Source organism: Canis aureus, chromosome 6 (genome assembly GCF_053574225.1).
Source record: "Canis aureus isolate CA01 chromosome 6, VMU_Caureus_v.1.0, whole genome shotgun sequence".
Lineage (NCBI taxonomy): Eukaryota > Metazoa > Chordata > Mammalia > Carnivora > Canidae > Canis > Canis aureus.
This window is the reverse complement of record NC_135616.1, coordinates 79,733,444-79,745,860: the sequence shown is the minus strand read 5'-3', so window position 1 is coordinate 79,745,860 and position 12,417 is coordinate 79,733,444. Positions and strand designations below refer to the sequence as shown.

At 54.3% G+C, this 12,417-nt stretch overlaps 1 protein-coding gene and 1 long non-coding RNA gene across 3 annotated transcripts in view; one reads left to right on the top strand and one right to left on the bottom strand.

Moving 5' to 3' along the window:
- Positions 1 to 12,417, top strand: part of LMOD1 (leiomodin 1) — a 35,137-nt gene that overhangs the window by 10,544 nt on the left and 12,176 nt on the right. The window lies entirely within an intron of this gene.
- LOC144316504 (uncharacterized) lies at positions 2,053 to 4,991 on the bottom strand. The gene is made up of 3 exons (XR_013382475.1): positions 3,257 to 4,991; positions 2,425 to 2,735; positions 2,053 to 2,320 (listed from the first exon to the last, which is right to left on the bottom strand). It is a non-coding gene; the product is annotated as an uncharacterized LOC144316504 (long non-coding RNA).

The window sequence follows — 12,417 nt, the reverse complement described above, 5'->3', positions numbered from 1 at the left end:
GACCCGTGCCACCTCTCCTGATGCTCCCCCTCCTCCCTGTCGCTGTTTTGCTGTCACCCATATCGCTTATCAGCCGCAGCATGCCGTGACCTCCCACCCGATCTCTCTTCTCACCCCGTTGCAATCCATCCCCCCCACAGCTGCCAGTGTCTTATTATAAAATGGAATCATGACCTCGACACTCTGCTGCGTAAAAGCCTTCATTGCTCAACATAGCCTCCATGATCAAATTCACACTCCTCAGTCCGGCTTAGGAGGCCCTTGGCAGCCCAGCGCCGCCCTATCTCTGGAGCTACTAATGCTCTTCTCCTTGACTTTTACCCTTTGCTATAGTCACACTTGAGCACGGGTTCTCCAGTGGGGCCACGCTTCGTCTTGCGTCCTCTGCCTCTGCACACGCCGCCACCTCTGGGATGCCGGCCCCACCTGGGCCTCACCCATCGGGATCCTTTCAAGGCTCAGCTCAGGTGACAGCTTCCTAGGTCCCCGATCCCTCAACCCCTCCTGGGGTGTGTGCTCAAAGCACCACCTGTCTGCAGCCCCTGTCACCTTCCGCAGCACACACACACCTAACACACTGTCTCGGCGTTGTCTGTTTCTGTGCCTCCTTCCCGTGGCTTCTTGGGAGCCAGGCCTGACTCTTCCTCGTCTCCGTGTCCCCAGCAGCGAGCAGAGCGCCAGGCTCAATAAATGTTGAGGGAATGGAGGACGAATAGTTTACAAATGCCGTTCTTGTCATACTTGATCGAATCTGCAGGAGTTCTGAATTCATCTAAATTCTTCTGAGACGATTTGAAAATATGATTTTGGGGGCACCTGGCTAGCTTGGTTGGTAGAGCAGGCAACTCTGGACAGTGGGTCATGAGTTCAAGCCCCACGTTGGGCATAGAGCTTACTTAAAGGAAGTAATAGTAAAAAAGAAAATATGATTTTTATGTCCAGATCCTCAAACTGAAGACAACTTGGCAGTGATTCTTTTTTTCCCAGTTTCTGTAAACAACCAATTAAGTCAGCCCAGAAGTTTACACTCTGGAATCTGCATCGTTGGGATGGGTCATTGCCATATTTCCCTTTCAGTTTGTTCTGGACAGAATGAGCCTCGAGGACTCATTTTTTAACTTTTTCCATTTTTTCTTCCATGTTCTCCTCTTTCCCAGCTCTCTAGGGACCTGAGATTGTAGGCTGACATTTTTCACTCGACCCAATCAAATTCGCCCATGATCTCTGGGGCCACAGATATACCCTAAAGAGGACAGTAATAATTTGTTCTGTATACAGCCAGCCCGAGGCCAGCAGCTCCCATTTGCTGAGTGCTTCCCTAGGATGTCTGGAGAAGTTCAGCCACTTTGCCTCTAGATCTAGAAAAAGTAATATGGCTTCTCTAGAGAACTTAAGAGGATGACCTCTTTGGGCCCCACACATACACCAGGAGAGCTGTCCTGGGATACAGAGCACCCACCCTTTTGGGATATGTGGGTACGATGACCCAGAAGGTCTGGACATACCAGTCCTGTTAGGTCCTCGTAGACAAACAATCAGCTCTTCCCAGCCAGGGCTCTACAAGAGAACTCAGCCCTACAGGAAATTACTGAAGTGATTATTTCCTCAATTCTCCCAAAGATGCAAAATAGCAGGTCCCATTCTGGATATACAGGACAGACACTAATCCATTACTCACAACCATGCCTTCAGGCATCGAGGACTTCCATTTTCTCCTGGAACCCCGGCTGGCTGATGGAGGATGACATCGAGCCATCTTGCTTGTATCAAGTTTCCCCAAGATGCATCATGTCAACTGCTCCAACGGGAGCGTCTCTGGCACTTGCCGCTGACTGGTGACCTACCTGTTCCCTGGTCCTTTACTGCACTGACAAACATAGTGTATTTGAAATCACCAAGAAAATGCTTAATAATGACGTCAGAGTACTGAAGACTCGGGAGGGCAAGGAGATGCCCCCCACCCCGCCCCGCCATCTATAATCCTTATCTTAAAGGTGGAAATAGCAGGTGGTACATAAGCATGGAGGTGCTATTTCTAGATGTACTGTTTTTTAAAGATTTTATTTATCTTTTGACAGAGAGAGAGAGAGAGAGAGAGTGCATGGGCAGAGGGAGGGGCAGAGGGAGAAGCAGACCCTCCACTGAGCAGGGAGCCTGATACGGGGCTCAATGTGGGGCCTGCTCCCAGGACCCCGAGATCACGACCCGAGCCGAAGGCGCCGATGCTCACCACTGAGCCCCCCAGACACCCCCAGATGTACTTTCTTCAAACAGTAGCCTCTAATCACCGGATTCCCCACTACTGGGAAGCAGGGCCTTCCTGTGAAGTGTTTGCAAGCGGAAATGGCACAAAGAAGCTCCTGCCACTGATTTATATGGAAATTGTTCTGAGCATTCCCAGACCCCAAAAGGCTTTTCTGATACCTTAGGACACGTCTTGCTGACGGATGCAGGGACAGGTGGACGGATGTGGAGCCCAGGGGGAGCAAGGGGCCGCAGACACAGTTGGGAGCCCTGGCCGCTGGAGGTGGTGGTGTGAGTGTGGTTGGGGGGGGTCCCCCTCGCGCTGCCCCAGGCCGCCCCCACCAGCTGGCGCGGCTGCTATTTCTGCTTTCCCCCTTTCCTCCTAGAAGCGAGGATGACTTCAGCTTCCTTTCAGTTGGGAAAACAGGCAGTAGCATCAGTCTCCTGAAAGCAAAGAGGCACAGGGCCAGCTTCCGAAAAGCAAGGGCGACCTGCAGAGTGAACAAGGCTCATTATAGCCAACCTGCCAAACATGGGGGAAATAGCACCGATTCCTCTTCATTAGCTCCAGGGAGCAGCCACCGTCAGGTTTGGGAGCACATGCGTCTGTGTGCACGTCCCCCTGTGGCTGAGCCGCTGTGTTCACTCACACACAGTCACACAAATTGTGTTTCCTGCTTTTTTTCTTATCAGAGTGCAGTCACTGTCCCACGTCACTGAAAATTCTTCCCACACATCATTTCAGTGGATGTCAGCATTAAACCTTAGTGCATCGTATGGCCTGCTTGGGCCCTATGTCTATATTTGGACATTTACATGGTTTCTAATAAATGTATTTTCCAAGGGCCCACACAGATCCTAGAGCACAGGCTCCTTCCCTGGCCTCTGGCACCCATCCCCAGAGAGGTGGGGCCGGCCAAACGGGATGATAAATAGAATGGGTAGCAGGCCGTCCGGCTGGGACTCACGGCCAGCTGGGGAAGCAAAACCCTGAAGGGAGGGGAACACTCACCGGGCGCTGGAGAGGAAGGCACCGGTGGTCACTCTCAGGACACACTCCACAGCCCAGGCCAACACGAGGCCACACGCGCTGTTTTCTAGGGGATCAAGTTCCTGATGTTGGCGCACCTGCCAAACAGGGTGAACCACCTCCCCCTCACCGAGGCTCCCGGGAATGGGTCAGCGGGTTGTGCCACGGAGGGAACACGTGTGCCTGGCTTCCTGCTGTCCTGGGAGGAAGAACTTGTTACCACTTAAAGAGAGGATCAAGGCTCCAGCCTTGGAAGATTCCAGATCTTAGGGAGGATGTCAAGACGGGCAGCTCAGTTAGTCCGGCCCCCGCTTGCAGGGGGCCCTGCCCCAAGCGGTGCAGGTGCACGCACCACAGCTGCCACCCAGGCCTGGGCGTGAGGCATCCTTCTCCTTCCCGAGAGGAGGAGGAGAGCGCCTTACACCAGGGGCCTGCAGGTAGGCCCTGCGCCGCTTCCCCACCTCGGGCTCCCTTAATCCCCGCCGCCTGCCTCCCTCCGCAGGCTTTACCTGCTCGACAGGTGGAGAAACTCAGAGGTTACCCAGCTGCTGAGCAAGGAACTCTTTCTTCTAACTTCAGGTGCCAACAAACTGCGTAACTTAGGGGAAAAATATCGGTCTCTTGGGCTTTCCTGTTGGACTCTGCTTGAACAAGAGATACATTTGCTCATTCATGGACAAAACATCCCCAGTGCACCCATTTCTGGGGTCAGCTCAGTCCTGGTGGCCACCTTGGCGCTTGTCACTGCGCGGCATCCTGCAAACACTGTGCTGTCGCAGGTGGGCACTGGCCTCCCTGCCCTCAGAGAAGCCCCGGGGCACAGCTGGCAGGAAACACTCCTGGCTGTTCTGGGGTGACTCCTCCTCCCATCCTGCAGGACCCTTGCCCTCTGGCTCCCTGAGCCCTTCTCCCTAACACAGACCCCAAAGACTCACTCACCTAGCTTCTCTCTCCTCTTCCAGATTGCCGCTCCCCTTCTCCCTTGAGGTCCTTCTCCCCCAGCCTGGCTGTGGAAGAGGTTGTGGTCTTCCCAGCTTGTCTCTGCCTAATGACACTGGAGCCAGCCACACAAACCCTTTATTATTTAGGGGTTTTCATATTGCTCATCATACATGGAAATAAACAGAGGAAAATACATCAGGCCCAAATGGGAAGAGACCATCATTCCGGATCTGAACTGCCCGATATGATACCTCTTGCTCCGTGCGGGGTCACGCACTGATACGGGGCCAGTCAGGAACGGAATGTGCCAGAAGTGTGAAAAGCACATCAGATTTTAGATTGAGCAAGAAGGAAGGAATGTAAAATCTTATTAATGACTTTATATTGATTATATATTGAAAAGATACACGTTTTCAGAACATTAAGTTAGTTTCACTTGTTTATTTTTACTTTAGAACGTTTAAAATTGATTATATAGCTCACGTTATATTTCGGCTGGATGGTGCCCGTCTACAATGCAGTGGTTCCAACTGTGGTATCCGGCATACAGGTTTTTTGGGGTTTTTTTGTTTGTTTTCCTTTTTACACTTTGATTTCTTTATTTGTTATCCTTTAGAAAGTAAAACAAGGGGTGCCTGGGGGGCTCAGTGGTCAAGCATCTGCCTTCGGCTCAGGGCGTGACCCCGGGGTCCTGGGATCAAGTCTCGCATTGGGCTCCACAGGGAGCCTGCTTCTCCCTCTGCCTGTGTCTCTGCCTCTCTCTTTCTCTGGGTCTCTCGTGAATAAATAAATAAAATCTAAAAAAAAAAAAAAAAGCAAAACAAGATAGTATGTAAAGTGAGATTTTGTTTAGCATAACCCTTCTATCATTGTGTAATTAAGACTAAAATCTCTCTTCATTACCTTAAAATTGCTTTTATTAAGATATTACTCACATGCCACAAAAATTCACCCTTTTAAAGTGTGCGATTCAGGGGCGCTTGGCTGGCTCAGCCGGTGGAGCACGTCACTCTTGATCTCGGGGTTATGAGTTTCAGCCCCACGTTGGGTGTAGAGATTACTTCAAAATAAAATCTCAGGTGTGCCCGGGTGGCTCAGTCAGCTGAGCATCCGACTCTTGATTTCAGCTCAGGTCATGATCTCACGGGGCATGAGCTCGAGCCCCACGTCAGGCCTTGAGCTCAGTGGGAAGTCTGCTTGAGATTCTCTCTCTCCCCCTCTGTCCCTCCCCCACACATTCTCCCTCTCTCAAATAAATAAATCTTTAAAAAAATAGTAAAATAAAAAGTTAAATAATAACAACGTTAATGACAATAAAGTGTGCAATTCAGTAGTTTTTTAGTATATTCATGAAGTTGTGCAGTCAACACCACTACCTAACTCCAGAACATTTTCATCACGCCAGACCCATGAGCAATGACTCGCCAGTTCCTCTCTCCCTGCACAGGCCCTGCATCCACGTATCTACTTTCTGTCTCCATGGTCTTGCTTATTCTGGACATTTTGTAGAAATGGAGTCACACAGTATGTGGTCTTTGGAGCCTGGCTTCTTTCATACGGTATCTTTCAAGATTCATCCGTGTCGTAGCAGCATTCTTTCTCATGGCTGAGTACCATTCCTTCATAGAGGCCACACGTTGGTGATCCACTCAGGAGCTGGTGGGTATTTGGGTGGTTTCCACTTGGTTATTATGAATAACGTTGCTGTGAACGTTTGTGCATAAGTTTTGTGTGGACCTATGCTCACGATTCTCTTGGGTTTATACATAGGCGTCAATTTGCTGGGTCATATGAGAACTCTGTATTTCACTTTTTGAGAAACTGCCAAACTGGTTTTGAAGGCTGCTACACCATTTTGCATTCCCACCAGCAACGTACAGAGTTCCATTTTCTCCAGATCCTCCTTACCACACATTATTGTCTGTTTTTTTAATTATTATTATAGCCAGCCTCGTTGGCCTGAAGTGTATCTCATTATGGTTTTGTTGACCTCAAAGGGTAGGAGTTGTATTTCATTGAATAATGTGCCAGTCTCCATGTCCTATTCTTTTTTTTCTTAAGATTTTATTTATTTATTCAACAGAGATGCAGAGAAAGAGGCAGAGACACAGGCAGAGGGAGAAGCAGGCTCCCTGTGGGGAGCCCAATGCGGGACTCGATCTCGGGACCCTGGGGTCATGCCCTGAGCACCCCCAGGTGCCCCTCCCTGCCCCTATTCTTTAAATCCCTTTCCTCTTCTTGATGATTTTGGTTGTTACTTACACACCTACGATTCCCAAATCCACAGCTCAAGCCCAGATCTCTTTCCTGACCCTAAGATCCTTATTGATGCCCACGTGTTAGGCATTTAAGTTTTGTTGTCGCTGCAACAAGTCATCATCTCGATTCCCATCCTCACCTTCCCCTCCATGGTCCTTGTTGTGGTTATAAGCATCGCCATCTACCTGGTCGGCAAGTCTTGACAATCCTCCCCTCTTCCTGCCGTTCCCTGCCTCTGAATCATGACCTGGAGCCCCAGAAGTGTCTAGAGAATTCATCTCCTCTTCCTTGTGCTCCCTGCTCAGCCATGGTCCAGGATCTCATCACTTCTTGCCTGGGCTTCGTGATAGCCTCTCTTCCCCTCCTGCTTCTCCTGCCCTCAGCTCCCTTCTCCAAACAGCTGCCAGGCCTATCTTTCTCAAACACAAATCTGAGGGCCACTTCTCTCGTCAGGAATCTGTATGCTTCCCCATTGCCCACTGGTGAAGCCACGTCCCGCGGCGGGATGCACAAAGTCTACCGTGGCCCGGCTCAGGGAGCCGTTCTGGTCTCTCTCACCACCGCTCCTCAGCATCCCTCTGGTCACGAAGGACTTCCCAGCCATCCCTGGACGTGGTGTGCTCCAAGAATCACATGCTTTCCCCATCCTGTTCCCTCTGCTGAGGAAGTCCTTCTCTTGTCGCCCGCGCCCAAGTGACCTCCTCTGAAGCCGTGCCCTCACCTCCTCCAGGCTCTTGCCTCCCACTGTGTACGCACTGGGGCCTGTACTGTTGACGTCCCTGACTTCATGGATCGGCACCGTATTTGCTGCCTCTCCTCCCCCCACATCTTGGCTTCCTTCCCCACCCCCGCCAGTAGCATGACCAGCCCCACCCTCCAGGTCTCCTGGAGCTTAAAGATTCAGCTGAACGCTCAGGCTGTTTCCTGACTCGACTCGTCCTCAATGTGGCCTGGGCCACAAAGAACCTGTGCCCCCTCAGGCCTCAGCTGCTGGGAGGGAGCTGCTTTTGGGGGTTGTAATGACCCTGCAGCACAAAAGGAGGAAGTTTCCAGAACAACTAGCAAGTGCCTGAAACCTGGGACATGGTGGCTCACAGTGTATCATTTTGCCAGGGTCACAGTCCCCAGGAGGAGTCGGCAGGGAGTGGAGGGAGCATGGAGGCCACGAGTCCTCTCCCTTTCCACGCTCTTGTTCCCTCCAAGGCTTCAGGATGCTGAGTAATAGGGTAGCGGCTGGGATGGCCGGATGTGGGCTGGAGGGTGGGGGGTGTGGTGGCCCCCAGGGAGCTCTGTCCTCCGCTCTGGCCCGGCCGGTGGGCATGACGGCCTAGAAGGGACGCCCACCGTAGCTGCCAATGATCTGAACCAGAGAGGGACTCAACTTTGAAGCAGCAGGACCAAAATCCCCTGGAAAGTTCTAGTCAGACCAGAATGACGGGCTCAACACAAGTACGGAACCCTCAGCCTGGAGAAGGGCAGCCTCCTTCGGGAGAGGCCTCGAGCCTCCCCGCACCCAGTGCCCCGGAGCAGAAGGTGGCTCTGCTGCCCAGGAGCCCAGGGCCACGGGAGCCACGGGGCTTTGCACAACACCTTTAGGAGACAAGGAGGCTTGGCTTCCTGGGCGGCACCAGGGTCTGGGTCACGGGGACGAGCATGACCCGTGTGGTGGGGACACGGGTGGGAGGGAGGCTCTCCAGCAGGTGCTTCCTAAGCGCGAGGCCCTCTGCAGGCCAGGCGCCGTCGGTGGGACAGGCGAGTGAGGGCGGAGGAGCGGGGCAGGGAGGGTGCCGCCCCCCCCCCCAAGGACCGCTCCTGTCCTCAGGCCAGGCAGTGGTGGCACAGCTTCGTGAAACAGCTTTTTCTGTCTTTTAACGATACGCACGGAACTATCCATGAGTGAAACGAGGCCCAGGGATTGGCCTCCAAGGCCTGGGCCCAGGAGGACGGCGGGGGGCCGCGCTGGGAGAGGGGAGGCAGGGCCCAGCCGGGAGGCGGCGGTGGGGGCGGCCCAGCGGGACTGATGGGGGAGGCCCCAGCAAGGTGGGTGCAGGACATGTGGGGCGGGGAGACCCTCGACGGCCGCCCGGGCTGGGGCTGGGGGAGCCGGGAAGGCCAGCCTCTGCTGTACCCCGACGTCCGCGGCCCCTGCTGTCCGCGAGGCCCAGCACTGGCTACGGAATTTGCAGGCCCTGGTGTAAAACGGAAACAGGGGGCGCGTTGTTGGGTCCCTCGACGGCCCCTGGGGGGGGTGGGCGGGAGAGCCCTCCGCAGACCTGCTCCCGAAACCAGGCATGATTAGGCAACTGCGGCTTCCTCGCTCTAGGACGGGCCGGAGGGGGCTGGCGCGAGCCAGGGCCTTGCTCCTGGTCCCAGGCGGAGGGAGGACAGCATGTTCCTCCCGCTCCCCCTTGGGACCTGAGTGGGACCCAGCGCTCCGGGACAAACAGCTTACATTTAGGTCAGTCTCCACAGTGTTTTGCAGACTCGCTGGGGTTTTTAATCTGTGCCCGGATGAGGTAAGGAAGCAGAGAGCAGGCATTTCAGGGAGCGGAGTGCTAAGGGCACTTGTTTGTTTCTACAAAGAGATTTCCCGGCTTCTCCAAAAATGGGGTTTGCTACAAGCTTCCCAGCATGAGTCACCAGACCAGTTGGCAAAACACGAAGGTCTGCAGAGAGCACTGGAGCTGATCCCTCATCACAGAGAAGACCCAGAGTAAGACTCCTCACCCCCTGGGTTCTTTCTGTCCTCCAAATGGAGACCCAGGGGGTGCTGCCTGCGAAGCCAGCATGAGCCCCACAGCGACCCCTCGCCTTGACCCCTGCCTCCCTTCCCACCTTTTCCCACTGGCAGGAAAACGCAGACACCCTCAGCCGGAGGAGAAAGGGTCCCGGTGAAAAGCAGACACTTTTTGCCCTTCCTTGCTCGCGGGTGCCTCGTGGTGGCTGGCTCTTCTCGGGCCGGGAGCCCCCAACCAGGCTCGGAGGCTCGGAGCCACTCCTCACCGTCCCACCTTCCTCCCCTATTTTCTGTCCCTTTCATAAAAAATCTTCGTCCTTGAAAACTCAGAACAGTCAAGAAGCACCATACCCCCTGGCAGAGTTTGGTGAAGCATTTAGTACAAGAGCCCAACCTCCCAAGTTTGCACGTCCCTCTCTTTTCCAGAATATTCCTTCCCTCCCATTCACTTATAAGGGCAATGCAGAAACTTCAGTGCATGGCATTTGCTCCCCATGTGAAGCCGGGCCTTGAGCTACGTAGCATCAGAAGATGTTCCCAGATGCACTGTCCTCCTAGCCACACTCCGCCCCACCGAGATCATCCTGGGAGGTAAAAATGAGCTGTGCTTATGTTTACACTGGAGTCGGAGGCAGAGCCTGAGACTCTTCTGGCCCTTCTGCTCGGCATAATATTTATCATCGGGCTAACTTCGAAATCATTGGAACAGAACCAGGCAAGGGTCAGGCTCCGTGGCAGGTCCTAGCCCAGCCCAGCTGGGCTGCACGATGGGGAGTCATCACCCATCTCTCTGCACCCTTCCATCCCTTCCATGCCTTCTCCCTGCCACTGGCCTGAGGAGTCTTGGTTTATCTTTTTCTTTTTTTCTATCAAATTGAATTATTTAAAGACAATTTTTAAATTTTTTTCTGACCACAAAAGTAACGCAGACATTACACAAAAGTAACAGACATCTGTTTCAAAAACAGATTACCATCTCCTGTCATACTCCAAAATAAAATCCAGGTGAATTGAAGATCTAAGTGAAAGCCACTCTAGGTTAAGAAGCGGCCTAAGAATTTGCCAGGAAAAATGAGGAAGGATGAGCTTTCCAGGTAGTGAAGGCATCACTGCAGAGGCCCAAGAACTGGCTCCCTGCAAGAACCATGAGAACGGAGCAGGGCGGGGGGCAGTGCCTGGAGGAAGGCCGAGAGAGGACAGTCAGCGGCCCGATGAGGACTGCCAGTGAGGCCGGACCCTGTGGGCCTAGACATGATCCTGAGGGCGCAGGACAAACCCTGGAAGGTGTCCGGCGAAGAAGACTGTTGACAGACCTGTGCTTCAGCGGAGTCACTGTGGTTGGGGGTGAAGGCTGTCCTGGAGAAGGTCAGCAATCCCCTATGAAGGTGGCTGCAGTCACCCAGTGAGAGGTGACGGCCACCTGGACGTGAGCTTGAGAGGAGGGACTGACACGTAGTGAGGAGGAGGCGACATCGGCTGGGTGTGGGAGGTAAGGGGATTAAACTGAAAAGAGCTTGATTTCACAGGCTCCCCTGCCGTGACCACTTGGGTTGGAGGAGAAGGGGCGCCCGAGTACAGAGGGGTCCACATTGCCTTTCCCCAAATGCCCCTCCCATCCTCTTGCATCAGGGTTTCTGATTTGAGCCACGAGATGCTTGGAGGAACCATTCACCAAGCTGGGGACTGGAGCAGACATGGGCACGACAGTGGGAAGCCGGGGGGAGCTCAGCCTTCAAGACCCATGGGGACACCCACGCCAGGATGGTTGATAGACAGCTGCATACAAGGGTCCGACCATCCGCAGTGGTGGCCAGCCCAGGAATACAGCTGCAGGAGACATCAGAAAGTAGGACACAACCTGTGCCATCTGGGTAGGTGAGGTCACCCAGGGAGAGGGCCTAAAAGCGAAAGCGAAGAAGATCCACATTTAAGAGGCACCCGATTCCCAAGCATTCCCAAGCAATTACGTAAGATAAAAAAAAATACGAGATCTAAATCTGATTTGGCAATAAGAAGGTCACAGTAATATCTGGATGAGACTAATTTCCATGGAACGCTGGGGCTGAGGCGACTGTGTCGGATCCAGGAATGAGGCGGGATTTTGTAAGATTTCTTTGGGGGACGTTTGAATATAAAAGGCTATCGATGGGGGGCAGCCCCCGGCAGGACTGTGGGGTCCAGGCACAGATCTGATTGACCCGGGAGAGATGTGGGCATGTGAGGAGCACAGGAGAGCGTGGGAGCCGGAGCCCACGGCAGGTGAGCCTGGGACAGGAGACGCGCTGCGTCCTCCCCAGGACTGGGGGAAGGAGACGAACAAGGGATGGTGGGAGGTCGAGTTCTGTTGATTCCAGGGAAGTGAGCAGGGGAGGGGATGTGCTGAGGGTGAGAGAGCGGGATGAGAACTGCAGAAGGAATCGGAGAGCCTCAATCTGATGCTGTGGGAGGAGAGAGAGCGAGAGAGCGAGAGTGAGCTGTAGCTTGGGGAAACCAGAGCATGGCTTTTACCACCGGCTCCAGGTGCATCGGGCGCCGCTGCAGGCGCCTCCCACGTTGCACGTCACCGAAGGCTCAGAACCTTGGGACGGGCCGTCATCCCCACGTTGGCCTGAGCGCCGAGACTGGAACCTGATGTTCCAACTCTGGAGCCAGGGCTTGGCGGGGCCGTGACCAGGAGGCCAGGCTGCGGGAGCGGAGGCTGAGGCCGAGGCCTCACCCGGGCGGGGGCACGGCTTGCCCCACTTCGGCCCAGTGGCGCGGGCATGGGGTCAGCCAAGTCCAGGGTTGGGGCTTTGGCCGTGGGCGTGACCCTGGTGGACGACACTTGCAAGAATGTGTTCCCCACGTTGGGTGGGCTAGGAGGCGAGGCCGCCAAGGCGGTGGCACAGAGGGGTCAGAATCTGGGTCACGTTCCAGCTGTGCCACTTCCGGGCAGAGACCCAGAAGAACTGGAAGCGGGGACTTGCACTCTGTTCACAGCGGCCCTACGCACCACAGCGGGAAGGGGGCAAGCCCACACGTCCCCGTGCACGAAGACAGACAAAGTGTGCTTTACAGGCGCAGTGGAGTACTACTCGGCCTTGAAAAGGGACGGGAGCCTGGACTGGACCTTTCGTGGCGTCCCCACTTGGTCGGTAACACTGGGCAGGAGTTCAGTCTGGACGAGAACCGGGCTGAGGGGGCCTGTGGCCTTGTCCTGAAAGGT